The sequence below is a fragment of the Delphinus delphis genome, chromosome 3 (genome assembly GCF_949987515.2).
Source record: "Delphinus delphis chromosome 3, mDelDel1.2, whole genome shotgun sequence".
Lineage (NCBI taxonomy): Eukaryota > Metazoa > Chordata > Mammalia > Artiodactyla > Delphinidae > Delphinus > Delphinus delphis.
This window is the reverse complement of record NC_082685.1, coordinates 13,454,255-13,469,492: the sequence shown is the minus strand read 5'-3', so window position 1 is coordinate 13,469,492 and position 15,238 is coordinate 13,454,255.

Genomic DNA, 15,238 nt, shown 5'->3' with positions numbered 1-15,238 from the left:
CCCCTGCATCGGCAGGCGGACTCTCAACCACTGCGACACCAGGGAAGCCCTACATGATTGTTTTAAGTTGCTGGTCTCTTAATTTCAAAGGCATTTCCAATAACCTGCATTTGTACTCAATATCTTACTATATACTCTAGCTGTCCAGGCATGCCAGTGAATATTCTTTTTCTCCCTTCAAAATAAAACACATCTGGGGCTTCCCTGGTGGCGCAGTGGTTGAGAGTCCGCCTGCCGATGCAGGGGACACGGGTTCGTGCCCTGGTCCGGGAAGATCCCACATGCCACGGAGCAGCTGGGCCCGTGAGCCATGGCCGCTGAGCCTGTGCATCCGGAGCCTGTGCTCTGCAACGGGAGAGGCCACGACAGTGAGAGGCCCGCGTACCGAAAAAAAAAATTAAAAAAAATATCAATATCAACATGTTATACATGAAGTATTTGTGAAAGATATGCGAGCATACCATTATATAAACACAGAAAAAAGGTTAAAAAGCAGTTGTTTGGAAATGGAGATATTACAGCTGTCACAGCTGTACAGAGATGCTGTCTCAGTTTCCTCATCTGTACTATGGGGGTAATGATACCCCCACACGCTGTGTAGGTCTGTACTGGGGACTGGGTAGGTTGGGGCTGATGCTGTAGGTACCGTCAGGGAAGGATAAATAAATCTTTGGTTGGATTGAGTATCTTCTGCTCTCTCTGCTGCATTTATTTGTTTTATGCTAACGAAAGTCAACAAAAGGCTAGATGGTACATCTCACCATTGTCCAAATGCTCGGGTTGGGTTGATAATCTACAAGGCAGGAGCCTTCCCTGCATGGCCAGGGCCACCCCGATTAGGCAGCAGCACAGCCCCAGCCACGCCCCAGTGCACAGCTGCCCCTTGACAAGGTCCAGTCCTGGGGCAGCTTCTATTCTGGAACAATCTTGGGGGTGGTGAGGAGCCCAGGCCGGTATCCTGAGACTCTGGTGTCCCGGGATAACCAGGAATTTGGACTCAGGGTTACCAGTGGAGGAGCTCATGAGCTGGCAAGGGGACCTGGGGAGGCTGCTTTGGGGACCCAGCAATGGGGCCCCCAGGGTGGGGGGATGTACAGGGTCAGGGCAAGGTGGCCATAGCCGGGTTGGGCCCAGTGTGTGCAATTCTGGCCTCATTGGAAAGTCCAGCCCATCAGCCATTCACTGGAGGTTCAACAAGAGCAGATGCAAGGGTAGCAGGGAAGTCAGACAGCGGACCCAATACACCTGTGAGACAGACAGACAGACGGTGGGAGAGGGAGGGAGACACAGAGACAGGAGAGAGTTGGAGATACAGGGAGAGACATACAGAGAGATAGGAAGAGAGAGAAACAGAGACAGAGAGAGACACAAATAGAGAGACAGAGTTAGTGAGAGACAGGGAGAGACACACACAGAGAGAGATAGAGAGAGACAGGATGAGAGAGAGACACAGGAAGAGAGATACGGGAGAGAGAGACAGAGAGAGACAAGGAGAGACAGAGAGATGAGGAAACAGAGACAAGGAGGGAGGGAGAGAGAGAGAGGGAGAGACAGAGAGACAGAAACAGAGAGAGAGAGAAGAAGATGGCGGGGGTGGGGGAAGACAGTGGAGAGACAGAGAAAACAGACACAGAGAGGGAGAGAGAAATAGAGAGACAGGGAGACAGTAGGAGACACGGGGGTGGGGAGAGACAGAGAGAGCTCTTGGGCCATTAATTCCACCCCTCAGGTCTGGCCCGTGGACCTCTCCCCAACGCCAACCAGATTGGCACCCCTTGGACATACAGATGGGGAAACCGAGGTCCCAAGCTCTCAACCTGCAGCTCCAAGGCTGTGACATAGGCCAGGACCCTCAGGAGGGGGAGGTGCAGGTAGGACTCCAAAGGCTGGGGGGCAAGGAATGAAAGGGACCCTAGTCCCTGGTGGGTTTCAGGGGTGATTTTGCTTTCGGAGCCAGGTTTGTCCAGTAAGAAGAATTCCACCTCTTGGGTGAGGACCATGACCTTGGGATTAGCACGGACCTAATAAAGGTCGAGGAGGGTGGGGGGCCGTGGACATGTGGTGAGTGTGGCCTGGGTCACTGTGAATCTGGGGATGGCCCACAGGTCACTGTGTGTTCTCGACTGCAGGGAGTGTTGAAAGTTTCCATGACACAGAGCATTTTGAAATGACCTCTGGGCTTCTGAGGCCGATCCCAGGCCTGATGTGCAGGACTGAGGAAAACCTCAGCTCTTCCTGGAGACTGGCCCAGAGGCGCCAGAGTGGGGATGCCGAGAAAATTTTGAGAATGACCTGGGCCTGAGACGGAGGCGCCAGAGAGCCTCGAGGGGGCGGCTGGGAATTCTGCTCCTGGCACCCTCCGCCCCTCCCCCTGGCCCCCGCCACTGCAGGAGCACGCGGTGCACCTGCCAGAAGAACGACCCGAGCAGGGACTACTCCTCCTCGCCCCTAGGGGGACACTTGGAATAGAGTGACACCCACCTACTCCCGCCACGAGCTGCCTCCCTGGGACATGCTGCTGGAAGCCGGGACTCGGGGAGGGAGGGGAAGCGAGAAGTAATGGCCTGAGGTTTTAGGGGACTTGGGGACTCATCTCATTCCCTGAGACTGGGGAACTGGGGCTGGCCTTATCTTTGATGTTCTTGAGGAAATGGGCTGGAATCAAAATGACCAGATCTGGAGAAACCCATTATTTCACCAGGAAAAATCTCTGAACCGTGGCTTCCACCAGGAGTGAGAACAGGAGGACAGAGAGGCCAGGAGCTTAAAATGAGCTTGACGTGCATCCCAAAGCAGGCAGGGGAATATGCCGGCCACGTGAAAGTGGGTCCATCTGAACAGAACAAAGCAAAACAACGCAAAACAAAATGCAGAAAAGAACCAGGCAGAAATCAGAAATACCAGGTAAGGAAAACACCTCATAGTGGAATCAAGAATGCAGTGGTATGGGCTTCCCTGGTGGCGCAGTGGTTGAGAGTCCGCCTGCCGATGCAGGAGACACGTGTTCATGCCCCGGTCCGGGAAGATCCCACATGCCCTGGCGCGGCTGGGCCCGTGAGCCATGGCCGCTGAGCCTGCGCGTCCGGAGCCTGTGCTCCGCAACGGGAGGGACCACAACAGTGAGAGGCCCGCGTACCGCAAAGAAAGAAAAAAAAAAAAAAGGAAGAAAGAAATACTAAGGAAGCAATGGGGATAGTGGATGTACCACATTCACGGACAGGGAGGCTGAGGCTCAAAAGACACTGATTCTTTCCATCTAAAGTTTTATTTATTTATTTATGGCTGCATTGGGTCTTCGTTGCTGCGCGCAGGCTTTCTCTAGTTGCGGTGAGCGGGGGCTACTCTTCGTTGCGGTGAGCGGGCTTCTCATCGTGGTGGCTTCTCTTGTTGCAGAACACGGGCTCTAGGTGCGCGGGCTTCAGTAGTTGTGGCACGTGGACTTCAGTCGTTGTGGCTCGTGGGCTCTAGAGCACAGGCTTAGTAGTTGTGGCACACGTGCTTAGTTGCTCCACGACATGTGGGATCTTCCCGGACCAGGGCTCGAACCCGTGTCTCCTACATTGGCAGGTGGATTCTTAACCACTGCACCACCAGGGAAGCCCCTCATCTGATGTATTAACACACCCCAACCAAAGTCACAGCAGGGTTTTTTCCCCGGGAACTTTAAGATGAATCAAATTTTTATCTGGATAAGCAGAGGGTTGTGAATAAGCAGGATGCTTCTGCAGAAGAACAGGGTGCTGTTACCTGTTCTAACAGATACTGGGATCCATTACAAAACCTGTAACTGAGTCAGAGGGGTGTTGGCACAGGGAGAGACACATTAACCAATGGATTGGATTTAAATGCCTACAGACACCCAAAGCAGGTCAGGAATTTTGCTCCAAAATAGAGAGGGTCTGTCCCAGCAGTGAGGAGGGGAGACTATCTCATAAAAGGATCTGGGAAGTAAGAGTCCATGCTAAAAACCATTAAATTGAATCCCTACATCACACAAAACTCAATTCCATGTGGGTGAAGGGGTTACGTGCAAAAAAAAAAAAAAAGCTTGAATAAAGCTTAAATGTAAGCTTTATTGAAATGAAAATATAGGTGAGCAGGACTTCCCTAGTGGCGCAGTAGATAAGACTCTGTGCTCCCAATGCAGGGGGCCTGGGTTCAATCTCTGGTCAGGGGACTAGATCCCACACGCCGTACCTAAGAATTCATGTGCCGCAACTAAGGAGTCCACGAGCTGCAACTAACACCTGGAGAAACCAAATAAATGTAGAAAGAAAGAAAGGAAGAAAGGAAGAAAGGAAGAAAGGAAGGAAGAAAGAAAGAAAGAAAGAAAGAAAGAAAGAAAGAAAGAAAGAAAGAAAGAAAGAAAGAAAGAAGATATAGTTGATCTTCACTAAGGAAAGGCTTCCCCCAAAAGAGCCAACAGGCATTGTATACTATATGAGAAAATATTGACCAATTTGTATATATTAAGATTAAAACTCTTTGTTAATCCAAGTACCTTGAAGAAATTAAAGAGACAAATTACAAACAAGAGGAAGATATTTGCAATATACACTACTGACAGAGGAATAGTATTGAACATATATAAAGAACCAAGGAGGAAACCCATGTGGCAAGATGTTCAGAATCGACTGGAGATAAGGAAGATGTAAATCAAAACACAAGTGAGATGCCATTTGATTGACAAAAGCTACAAAATCCAACAAAACCAGTGTTTCCCAAGTCACATATTCATGAGAAATTCAGACTTTCCAACACTTTAGAAAAGCATCTGGAGTTTTTGAGCATCTCAGAGTCCACAACCCACAAACCCCTGAAATCCCCAAAAGAGAAAGACATGCCTCCCTACCCCTGGCCAGAGTGCCCTGGGGGTAGGCACTGCCCTCTCAGGGTTGGGGTACCTGCGGGAAGACAGGGGGGTCGTTATTCGGGATGAGAGTGGTGTGGAAGTTTCCTGGGGCTACCAAAACAAAGGACCAAGAGAACTGGGTAGCTTAAAACAACAAAAATTTATTCTTTCACAGTTCTGGAGGCCAGAAGCCTGAGATCAAGGTGCTGGCAGGGTTGGTTCCTTCTAGAGGCTCTGTCCAACACCTCTCTGCTGGAAACGCCTAGCATTCCTTAGCTTATAGCAGCAACATTCCAGTCTCTGCCTCTGTCTTCGTATGGCTGTCTCCTCTGTCTCACATCTTCCCCTCCTTTCCCTTATCTTATAGGGACACTTGTCATTGGATTTAAGACCCGTCCTAATCCAGGCTGAGCTAATCTCGATATCCTTACCTTAATTAAATCCGCAAAGACTTTATTTCCAACTAAGTTCCCATTCATTGGTACCAGGTGGACATGTCTTTTGGAGGATAACCATTCAGCCCACTACAGAAGAGACCCTTGATCCTAAGATCGCTCTCTAACACACGGAAGAGTCATCAGCCTCAGGTTCAAAAGCCACGCGCCTGATACTGCAATTCTTGCTCCCTTCTGTGTCCCCAGCTCCCAACAAGGACCTGGAACACAGCAGACTGGAGGTGATTCCAGAGCAGTGAAATGAGTAGATCTAGTCTCCAACCAGCTAGGTTTAAGTCCTAGCCCTTTAGATCAGCAACTTGACCTCTCTGTGCCTCAGTTCTCTGACCTGTAAAGTAGAACTGATAATACCTGCCCGGAGAGAGTTGAATCGTGGCCCCCAAAAAATCTGCCTACCCAGAACCTCCAAATGTGACCTTATTTGGAACAGGGGTCCTTGCAGGTGTAATTGAGGATCTTGAGACAAGATCATCCTAGAGTAGGGTGACCATAAATCCAATGACAGGTGTCCTTATAAGAGACAGAAAAGGAGAAGACAAAGAGAGACAGAGGAGAAGACAGAGACAGAGATTGGAGTGATGCAGCCACAAGCCAAGGAATGCCGAGGGTTGCAAGCGGCCACCAGCAGCTGGGAGAGAGGCAAGGGGTAGATTCTCCCTCAGAGCCTCCTGAAGGAACCCACCCTGCCCACGCCTTGATTCCAGACTTCCGGCCTCCTGAACTGTCAGAGAATACATTTTTATCGTATTAAGCACCAGGTTTATGGTCATCTGTTACAGCGGCCATAGGCCTATGTCGCCTCTTAGGACTGTCAGGATGCTTAAATGAACAATACCTGGTACACAGCCTGGTATGCACTTAATTTAGGATCACCGGGAGAATAAAATGTACTAATACAACAAAGCATGAAGTAAGCGTTGGCTATTGATTGAATGAGTGATCGAGGCTAGATGAGAATGAGGTGTCAGTGACCCCCCCACCCCAGACTGCTGACCCCTGGCCGCCCCCAGGCCCAGCGGTGCCCTGCTTCCCCAAGTCAGCAGGTGGTGCGTCCTCTTAGCACAGAGAGTGTCCTGCAGGCAGCGGCCCAGCAAACCTCCCAGGCTGCAGCGGGCGGTTGGAGACGGGTGCTATTTGCAGACTGAAACCCAGGCCTGCAGCTTTGGCCACCCACTTGTGAAAACAGCTGCTGCTGCTTCCTCCCTGTGAGAAAGTCCCCTAGTGAGGCTACGCAGGGGAAAGGCAGGGAGCGTGGAGGGGGCTGACTCCATTACCAGGGGGGTCTTGGGGAGTGATAGCACCTCTGTGCCTCTGTGTTCCCCATCTACATCTGGGCTGCACAGGGGCGGGGGTGGGGGTGCGTGGAGTGGGAGGGGATCGCAAGCTCCAGGCTGGGGAGATTGGACCTGGGGATGCTGAGTAAATCACTTCGCGTCTCTGAGCCTCCGTTTCTCCATCTGTGAACTAGTGAGAAATACACGGCCACCAGAGCAACCACACACAGTCATGTCTTTCCCTTGGGAGACACAAATCAAGTCCTATGCGCCATCGCCCCCCGCCGCCAGACCCTCCCAGCGTGCCCAGTTTTTTTTGTTTTATTTGGTTTTGTTTTGTTGTGGCCGCGCAGCAGTGGGATTTTAGTTCCCTGACCAGAGATAGAACCCGTGTCCCCTGCAGTGGAAGTGGGGAGTCTTAACCACTGTACTGCCAGGGAAGTCCGCCAATTGTTGTTTTTTTTGTTTGTTTGTTTGTTTTTTGCTGTACGCGGGTCTCTCATTGTTGTGGCCTCTCCTGTTGCGGAGCACAGGCGCTGGACGCGCAGGCTCAGCGGTCATGGCTCACGGGCCCAGCTGCTCTGCGGCATGTGGGATCTTCCCAGACCGGGGCATGAACCCGTGTCCCCTGCATCAGCAGGCGGACTCTCAACCACTGCGCCACCAGGGAAGCCCCACCGATTGTTTTTAAGGTAAAGACTATCGCCCTCCCTGTGGCCCCCAAGGCCCCATGAGGCCCAGCCCTGCTGCCCTCCCCGCATCATCTCCTTCCATGGCCTCCTTGCAAACAAGCTCATTCCCAGGTCAGAGCCTTTACCTCTGCCTGGAACCTTCTCATCACACCTCCCACTCTCTCCCTCCCTTCATTCAGGCCTGGGCTCCAATGTCACCTCTACCAGGAGGCCCTCCACGGGCCTCGGCTCCAACGTTACCTCTACCAGGAGGCCCTCCACGACTTCCCAATCTGAAAAGACCCTCCCTCTGCCACATCTGGTCTTGTGTCCCACTTTATCCGTACTGTGCATCTCCCTCCCTGTCTCCAGACTGTGAATCCCTCAAGGGCAGGGATGTCTCAATTGTCCCCAGCTGTGTTCCCAGCCACCAGCCCAGGGCCTGGCACACAGTAGCATGTGATAAATGACTCAGTATCAGTGTGATTATTTGTGAGCACATTGATTTGACACTGCTGTGAACAAAATCTAGACTCCTGATGGTAGGAGAGGAAGAAAGGGCTTGTGGGTGAGAATGGCATTTGAGCCAAGACCTGAAGGAGGTGGGGGAAACATTTGGGTGTCTCAGGGAAGACGGTTCCAGGCGGAGGCACAGCCTGTGCAAAGTTGCTGAGGCAAGAAAGTGCCAGACTTGTTGGAGGTAATTTGAGGAGGCCTATGTGGCCTGAGCCAGTTAAGAGGGGAAAAGAAATGGGAGCAGTAAGACCAGCAGGGCCTTGTGGCCTCGAGGAAGACTTTGGTTTTTACCTTGAGGGAGGTGGGAGCCATAGAGGGTTCTGGAGGAAGGAAGGATGAGTCTGACTCTGGTCACTACAGAGTCTATGGGGGATGAGGGCAGAAGTGAGGAGGCCAGGAATGCCTGCTCTGGTCCAGGGATCAATGACAAGACTGGACAAGGTGGTGAGGAGAGGTGGGATTTGGGAACAATTTCACTGGTGGATGGGGTGGGGAATGAAGAGTGTCAGTGATGCCTGTTTGGTCCTATTTCACAGAGGGAGAACTGAGGCTCTGGACGCAGAGATATCTGAGTAAAGGAGAGGCTGAAAGGGTTAGTAGGAAGTCAAGAGGCAACCAGGACCTGGGAGGGAGCCTCGTGCCCCACCCCCCACCGGAGTCACCAGGGCGTCAGCTTCCTTCTGCACGACTACCCTCCTTCCATCTTTGATTTTATCGCTATAATTTCAATCCTTGTCAGAGGGAGGAGGCTCATCGCTCACAATTGAAGATAGGCCTGACCCTGCTTCACACAGATTCATTCACTTCCCCCAACAAGCCTGAGACAAGGGCACCATCCCCATTTTACAGATGGGCAAACTGAGGTTCCGAGAGGCGAAGTGGTCCAGGTCAATGAGTGGCAGAGGCGAGATGTGAACTTAGGGCTCCAGAGCCTGGTCCTGGGACCGCACTCTACCTGAGTTGGGGTGGCCTGGGGGTGCAGACACATACCGTCAAATGTCCCTCCCACGCTGGAATGTATTATTCAGTTCCTGGCTTCAGATGCAGGCTGGGGTGGGAGCCCCCTAGGTGTGCTAAGAATTCCAGTTTCAGTGTTCATGGCCTGCGTTTCTGTGGTTCAAGGATGCATGTATATCACGTGTTTGTTCACTCATTTGCTCATTCATTCCCGGCCACCTTCACGTGCCTGCCTTGTGTGGGAAGATGTCCAAGGCCCCAGTTTGGGAGGGTCAGGGCCCAACATAGATACCCCCAGTTCCACAGGGTCAAGGTTGGCCCAGAGGGAGGTACTCGGAGCTGGGGACCCCCAGGAGTCTGGGAGGTGGTGAGGGATGTTTCCTGAAGAAGGGACCCTCGGACTGAGAAGCGGCTCCCTCCCTGCCCCACCCCCTACACAAAGATGTAAGCCAGGGAGGGTGGGGACACTGTGGGACTTCCTGACCCCAGAGTCTCCTGGGCCTGAGGCCCCACCTCAGACCCCACCCTCTGTTCCCCATTTCCAGCTGGCACCAGGCAGCTGCCAGTGCCACTGGGACATGGCCTGGGCCCCCTGCCAAATCTGCCACTGGGAAACCAGCTCTGGGAGGTGGGGATGTCGCCACCCAGCCTGTTGGGGTGGAACAATTGCGACCTTTTATGGGGTAGGGCCAGGGGGGCCACAGGCTGGGGACCAGGGTGACCAGTGACAGCACTGGAGCTGGGGGCTCTGGATGGGATTTTTCATGATGCAGGCCTCAGTTTCCCCATCTAAGTAAATGGGGCGGGGGGGCAACTCTTGTGTCTTGAGACTGTGGGTTTTGAGCTGCTAGGTTCTCAGGCTTAGAGAGGGATTCTTATGCCATGCAGGTTTTCCAGGCGGCAAGTGAGGGCCCCAAGATGCCTAGATCCCGACCCTGAGGCCACAGTGCGGGGTGGCTTCGGGGAGATTAGGATCTGGGCTTGTCTCAGGGAAATGTGGGCCTAAGACACTGGCCAGGCCTGGGCTGCCCCGGCAGCTGACGCAGGCCTAGTCTGGGAGATCTGGAGGAGGGTTGAGGGAGAGACAGAGGCGGTGAGAGATAGAGAGAGAGGGAGAGACAGGGACAGGTGAGGTGGAGAGAAAAGGGAGAGATGAGACCGAAGAGAAAGGGAGAGAAACAGGAGAGCTGGAGAGACAGAGACGAAAAGAGACAGACAGAGAGAGAGGTGGGCAGTGAGGGAGACACGGTCGCCCCCACACCTGGCAAATCACGGGAAGCTGGGGATGTAAACACAGCCAGAGGTGCCCCTACGTGGAACAGATCTCTGCGTGCTCTTGAACAAACCGTGACTTGCATATTATTAAGGATGATGTTAGGGACAGCTCCCTGAGGTGCGTGCCTCCAGGGCCCGGCACCCTCTTCACCTCTCACAACCCCCAAGGAGGGTTAACCACCCCCATTCCACCGATGGGGACACTTAGGCTGGAGAGCCCCAGGCTGCACAGCTAGTTGGAGGCCGAGCAGGACTCGGTCAGGATGTGAGAGCCGTTTGTCCACCTACTGTGTGACATTCCGTTCCTCCAGCCCCCAACCCGAAGCCGCATCCCAGGTGGCAGAGGAGAAACCCGCCCTGCCCCTCCCCCCTGGCCCGCTTCTACTCCCTCTCCCCCCCTCCCCATCCCAGCCCGCAGAGTGTTTTTCTTCTCCTCCTGGGTGTTTCGGTTTCAGCAGGAACCGCCTTGCCCGCAGGCGGTTCCCGCTGGGCAGGGTCAATCCAGGCAGGGGACAGAAGCCAGGAGCAGCTCCGGGCCGAACCCAGGGCACGACCTCGGCCATCGCCCCAACAAGGGGACCAGGCAGTTCCCTCCTGCTCCCTCCGTATCTTGGTTTCTCCACCTGGAAAGCGGGGCCCTGCCTGGTCGCAGGCCCCCACGTGTGGCCAAGGGGCAGATGCCTCCTGGCGGGGTTTCCCACGTCCGTGCCAAGGTTCCGAGCGCTCAGTTATTAAACATTGATGGAAGCTGCCTGGTGCCTGCCCAAGAGGCCTCCCAGTGCGGGGACAGGGTTGGACACAGATGCCCCAACCCGAGTTAGTGCAGGGCGGCGGGGAGTTGGGGGAGGGGGTGTAGGTCAGGGCCCGCCAGAGGGAGAGGCTGGTGGGGGGCAGAGAGAATGGGGAGAGGGGCCTGCAAGAGGGGGCATCAAACACAAGGAGAATTCTTAGCTACGAGGTCTAACACCCAAGTAACCAAAGGAAAATACATAAATTGAGCTCCAAATTTAAGAGTTTTTTTGACAAAGGACATTTAAGAGAGTGAAAAGACAACCCACAGAATGGCAGAAAATATTTGCGAATCATATATCTGACAAGAGATTAATATCCAGAATATGTAAAGAACTCTCACAACTCAATAAAAGATAAATAACCCCGGGGGCTTCCCTGGTGGCGCAGTGGTTGAGAGTCCGCCTGCCGATGCAGGGGACACGGGTTCGTGCCCCGGTCCGGGAAGATCCCACATGCCGCGGAGCTGCTAGGCCCGTGAGTCACAGCCGCTGAGCCTGCACGTCCGGAGCCTGTGCTCCGCAACGGGAGAGGCCACAACAGTGAGAGGCCCGCGTACCACAAAAAAAGAAAAAAAAAAAAAAGATAAATAACCCAATGAAAAATGGGCAAAGGCCTTGAATGGACATTCCTCCAAAGAAAGTGTACAAATGGCCAGTATGCACACGAAAAGGTGCTCAGCATCGTTGGTCCTCAGGGAAACGCAAATCAAGACGCCATAAGATACCACCTCACACCCACTAGGATGGCCAAAAAGTGGGAAATAACAGGTGTTGATGAGAATGTGGGAAAATTGGAGCCCTCACACACTGCTGATGGGAGTGGAAAACGTACAGGCACTTTGGAAAACAATGCGGCAGTTCACCAATCATTTAAACCTAGAATTACAATGTGATCAAACAATTCTACTTCTAAGTATATACCAAGAGAATTGAAAACAGGTGTTCACACTCATGCCTGTACACAATGTTCATAGCAGCACTAGTCACAATCGCCAAAGGGTGGAAATAACCCAAATGTCCGTCAATAGATGAACGGATAAGCAAAATGCAGTCCATCCATACAATGGAATATTACTCAGCCATAAAAAGGAATGAAGTGGGAATTCCCTGGCGGTCCAGTGGTTACGACTCAGCGTTTTCACTGCTAGGGTCCGGGTTCTATTCCTGGTCTGGGAACTAAGATCCCGCAAGCGGTGCAGTGCAGCAATTAAAAAAAAGGAATGAAGTTTTGATATGCGCTACAACATGGATTAACCTCAAACATCGAGAACATCAAACTGAATTTCTTTTACAAAAGAACCACCTGTTACGTGATTCCATTTATATGAAATGTCCAGGACAGGCAGATCCGTAGAGACAGAGAGCAGATCAGTGGTTGCCTGGGGTGGGGGAGGGGGAACGGGAGTGACGGCTCATGGTGCCGGGGTCTCTTTTGGGATGATGGAAATGTTCTGGAAATAGATAGTAATGATGGTTGCACAACATTGTAAATGTACTAAATGCCACTGAATTGTTCACTTTAAAAGGGTGAATAGTGTGGTATGCAAACACAGCCTTAAAAAAAAAAAAAAGGAGGAACGGGCAAAGGTGCACAGTTGGGGGAAGGGCAGGCTGTGACGCGTAAGAAGCTAGGCCAGGCCTGTTCTGTGTCATCTCCTGCAGCCACTGTCCCCAGAGGCTCCTGATACCCCAGCGCCATCCTGGTGCAAGGGAAGAGGCGGAGACAACATGTCTTTGTGACCAAACCACCCACAGGCTGCTGGAGAGACAGAAGAGGCAGGTATCTGGGGAGGTAAACTGAGGCAGCCTGTCCCCCTGATGGAAACATGCATCCTGACTCATGGTGGGAGGAGTCTCTTTCTCAAGAGAGAAAGACTCAGAGGAAAGGAAGTTGAGAGTGGGGGCAAGTGCTCTGGAGAAGCCACCTTACCCATTTTACAGACTGGAACACTGAGGCCAGACAGGCTGAGTCATCTGTTCTGGGCTGAACTGCAGCAGGAAGAATCTTTGAACAACTCACAAATCAGGTCTCTAACTCTTCTGCTCCAGAACGTCCACCCCCACCCCCCACCAACTTAAGAATAAAACTCTTAGGTCCCCAAGCCCCTGGAGGCTGTGACCTCTATCCATCCCCCTCACCTACTCCCCACCAACCACATCTGCCACAGGGCCTTTGCTCTTGCTGTTCTGGCCTCTCTTCACCATTGGGCCCTAGCACCACCTCTTCCAGGAAGCCCTCCCTCACTCCTGTTCCTCACACTTTCACTTGTCACTCGCCCAGGTTTATTATAACTCTCTTTGTGATGATTAGATTAACATCTGCCTTCCCTACCCAACCAGGAACCCCTCATGCCTGGACCAATTCTGACCTGTTCGGGACAGGAATTGGTATACAGTAGGTGCTCAACACTGATTTCCTGAATCAATGAGGGAATGAAGCTGTGAAAGGGGGTCTACTCCAGTCTTGATTCCTGGAGCTGCTGGGAGGAGCTGAGGGATCAACACTCAGAGGAGCACCAGAATAATGAGTACACAGCAAGCGCTCAATAAACACTGGACCAGCGTTCTGCTAAGTAAGGTTGTCCAACCCACTGAGGTAGGGCCCTCAAGCCAGTGCCCTGAACCCCTTCCTCTATAAAATTAGAGATGGACAAGTAGAGGCCCAGAAAATGACCCTCCTGTGGGTAATTTTCTAGCAGCAGCAGCAGAACTCAATGTGGCTTTAACAAAAAGAGAACCAGAGTGGTGGGCTTCAGGCATGGCTGGATCCGGGAACTAGGACTCCACCTCTTTCTGTTCCTGTCCTCCCTGCAAGCTTCTCTTCCAGGCAGGCTCAGTCTTCCCCCAGTGGAAGCAGGGTGTTCATTTTTCCCATTCATTTCAGCAAGAATTTCTGGTGGTGCTCAATAAACACCAAACTCCTACCCCTTGGACCCAGGGGGTGAGTTTGCCAACACCAAGAGCACATAACTGGGTCGTGTGCTACCTGTGGGCCCAAGAATGGGATGGCCAGCATGGGGGCATTTAGCTCCCTGGAGGTTCTGCTGTGTATGTGTGTTGGGGGGTGGGGGAGATGCTGGACTTGAGGTGGGTAGCTCTGGGCCCCTGGGGGTCAGGTCAGTCTGCTCTTTCCCAGCATCCCCTCCCTCCTGTCCACTTGGTTCTGCCACTGTCCGGGCCTCTTCCTCAGGCTGGAGTCCAGCCCTAAGGAATGAGGAGGGCTGATCCTCAAGGGAAGGCATATCTAGCAGAGGGCACTTGAGCAAAAGCTGCGAGGTGGCAAATCCAAGGGAGGGAACATTCGCAGAACAGTAAGCAGCGCTGTCGCTGGAGCACTCGGACCAAGTCTTCTGTTTCCCCATCTAGATGCATAGATGGGGAAACAGAAGACTCCCAAAGAGGAGGGGTCTGGACCTCTCGATTCCCGGCCCTACTGGCTGCCAGACCTCCCTCACCTAGAGGTCCCATCTCCTTTTGCCACAAAATTCAGTGGTACTGGGTTTTAATCTCCACCCAGCCCTCGTTTAAAACCGGAAAAGTCTGTTTTGGAAACTCCCTGGGAGGTGGGAGGGGGGCTGGGCGGACTGGGCCTGGGAGACACGTGCCGCTGCTGCCACCTCGTGGCCATGCGGGGAATCAGAGCCAACTCGTTTAAGAATGAGGGGAGGACTTCCCTGGTGGCGCAGTGGTTAAGAATCCGCCTGCCAGTGAGGGGCACGAAGGTTTGAGCCCGGGTCCGGGATCCCACATGCTGCTGAGAAACTAAGCCCGTGTGCCACAACTACTGAGCCTGCGCTCTAGAGCCCGCGAGCCACAACTACTGAGCCCACGTGCCACAACGACTGAAGCTCACGTGCCACAAAGACTGAAGCCCACATGCCTAGAGCCCATGCTCCGCAACAAAGAGAAGCTACCGTAATGAGAAGCCCGCGCATCACAACGAAGAGTAGCCCCGGCTCGCCCCAACTAGAGAAAGCCGGTGCGCGGCAATGAAGACCCAACGCAACCAAAAATAAATAAATAAATACATTTATTTTTAAAAAAATAGAACGAGGGGAGGTCGGGTGGCAAGGGTACAGGAAGCGGGCAGGTTCAAGGTGTGTCTGGGGGGCACGGGTCCTGCTGCGGGGCGTTGGGTGTTAGGACCAAGGAAGAACCCCAGGTCCCGGCCTGAGCCCTGGGCAGAGGGGCGGGGTTGGAGGACAACAAAGACTCCTTCCTGTTACTAGCGGTCTCAGCCCCACTGCCCCTTGGACTGGTCCACCACCCCCACCCCCGCCTCCCAGTCCTAACTTTGCAGAGTTCCAAGTGATCATCTAGCTCCGGATCCCCCAGATTGGGTTCTCCTGGGGGCACCCAGAGGGAGAGATTAATAAACGTGTGGAATGAATAAATTAATTCTCAGGCTCCTATTGGGGGATTTTGAGCAGGACATTCAGGCTTTAGT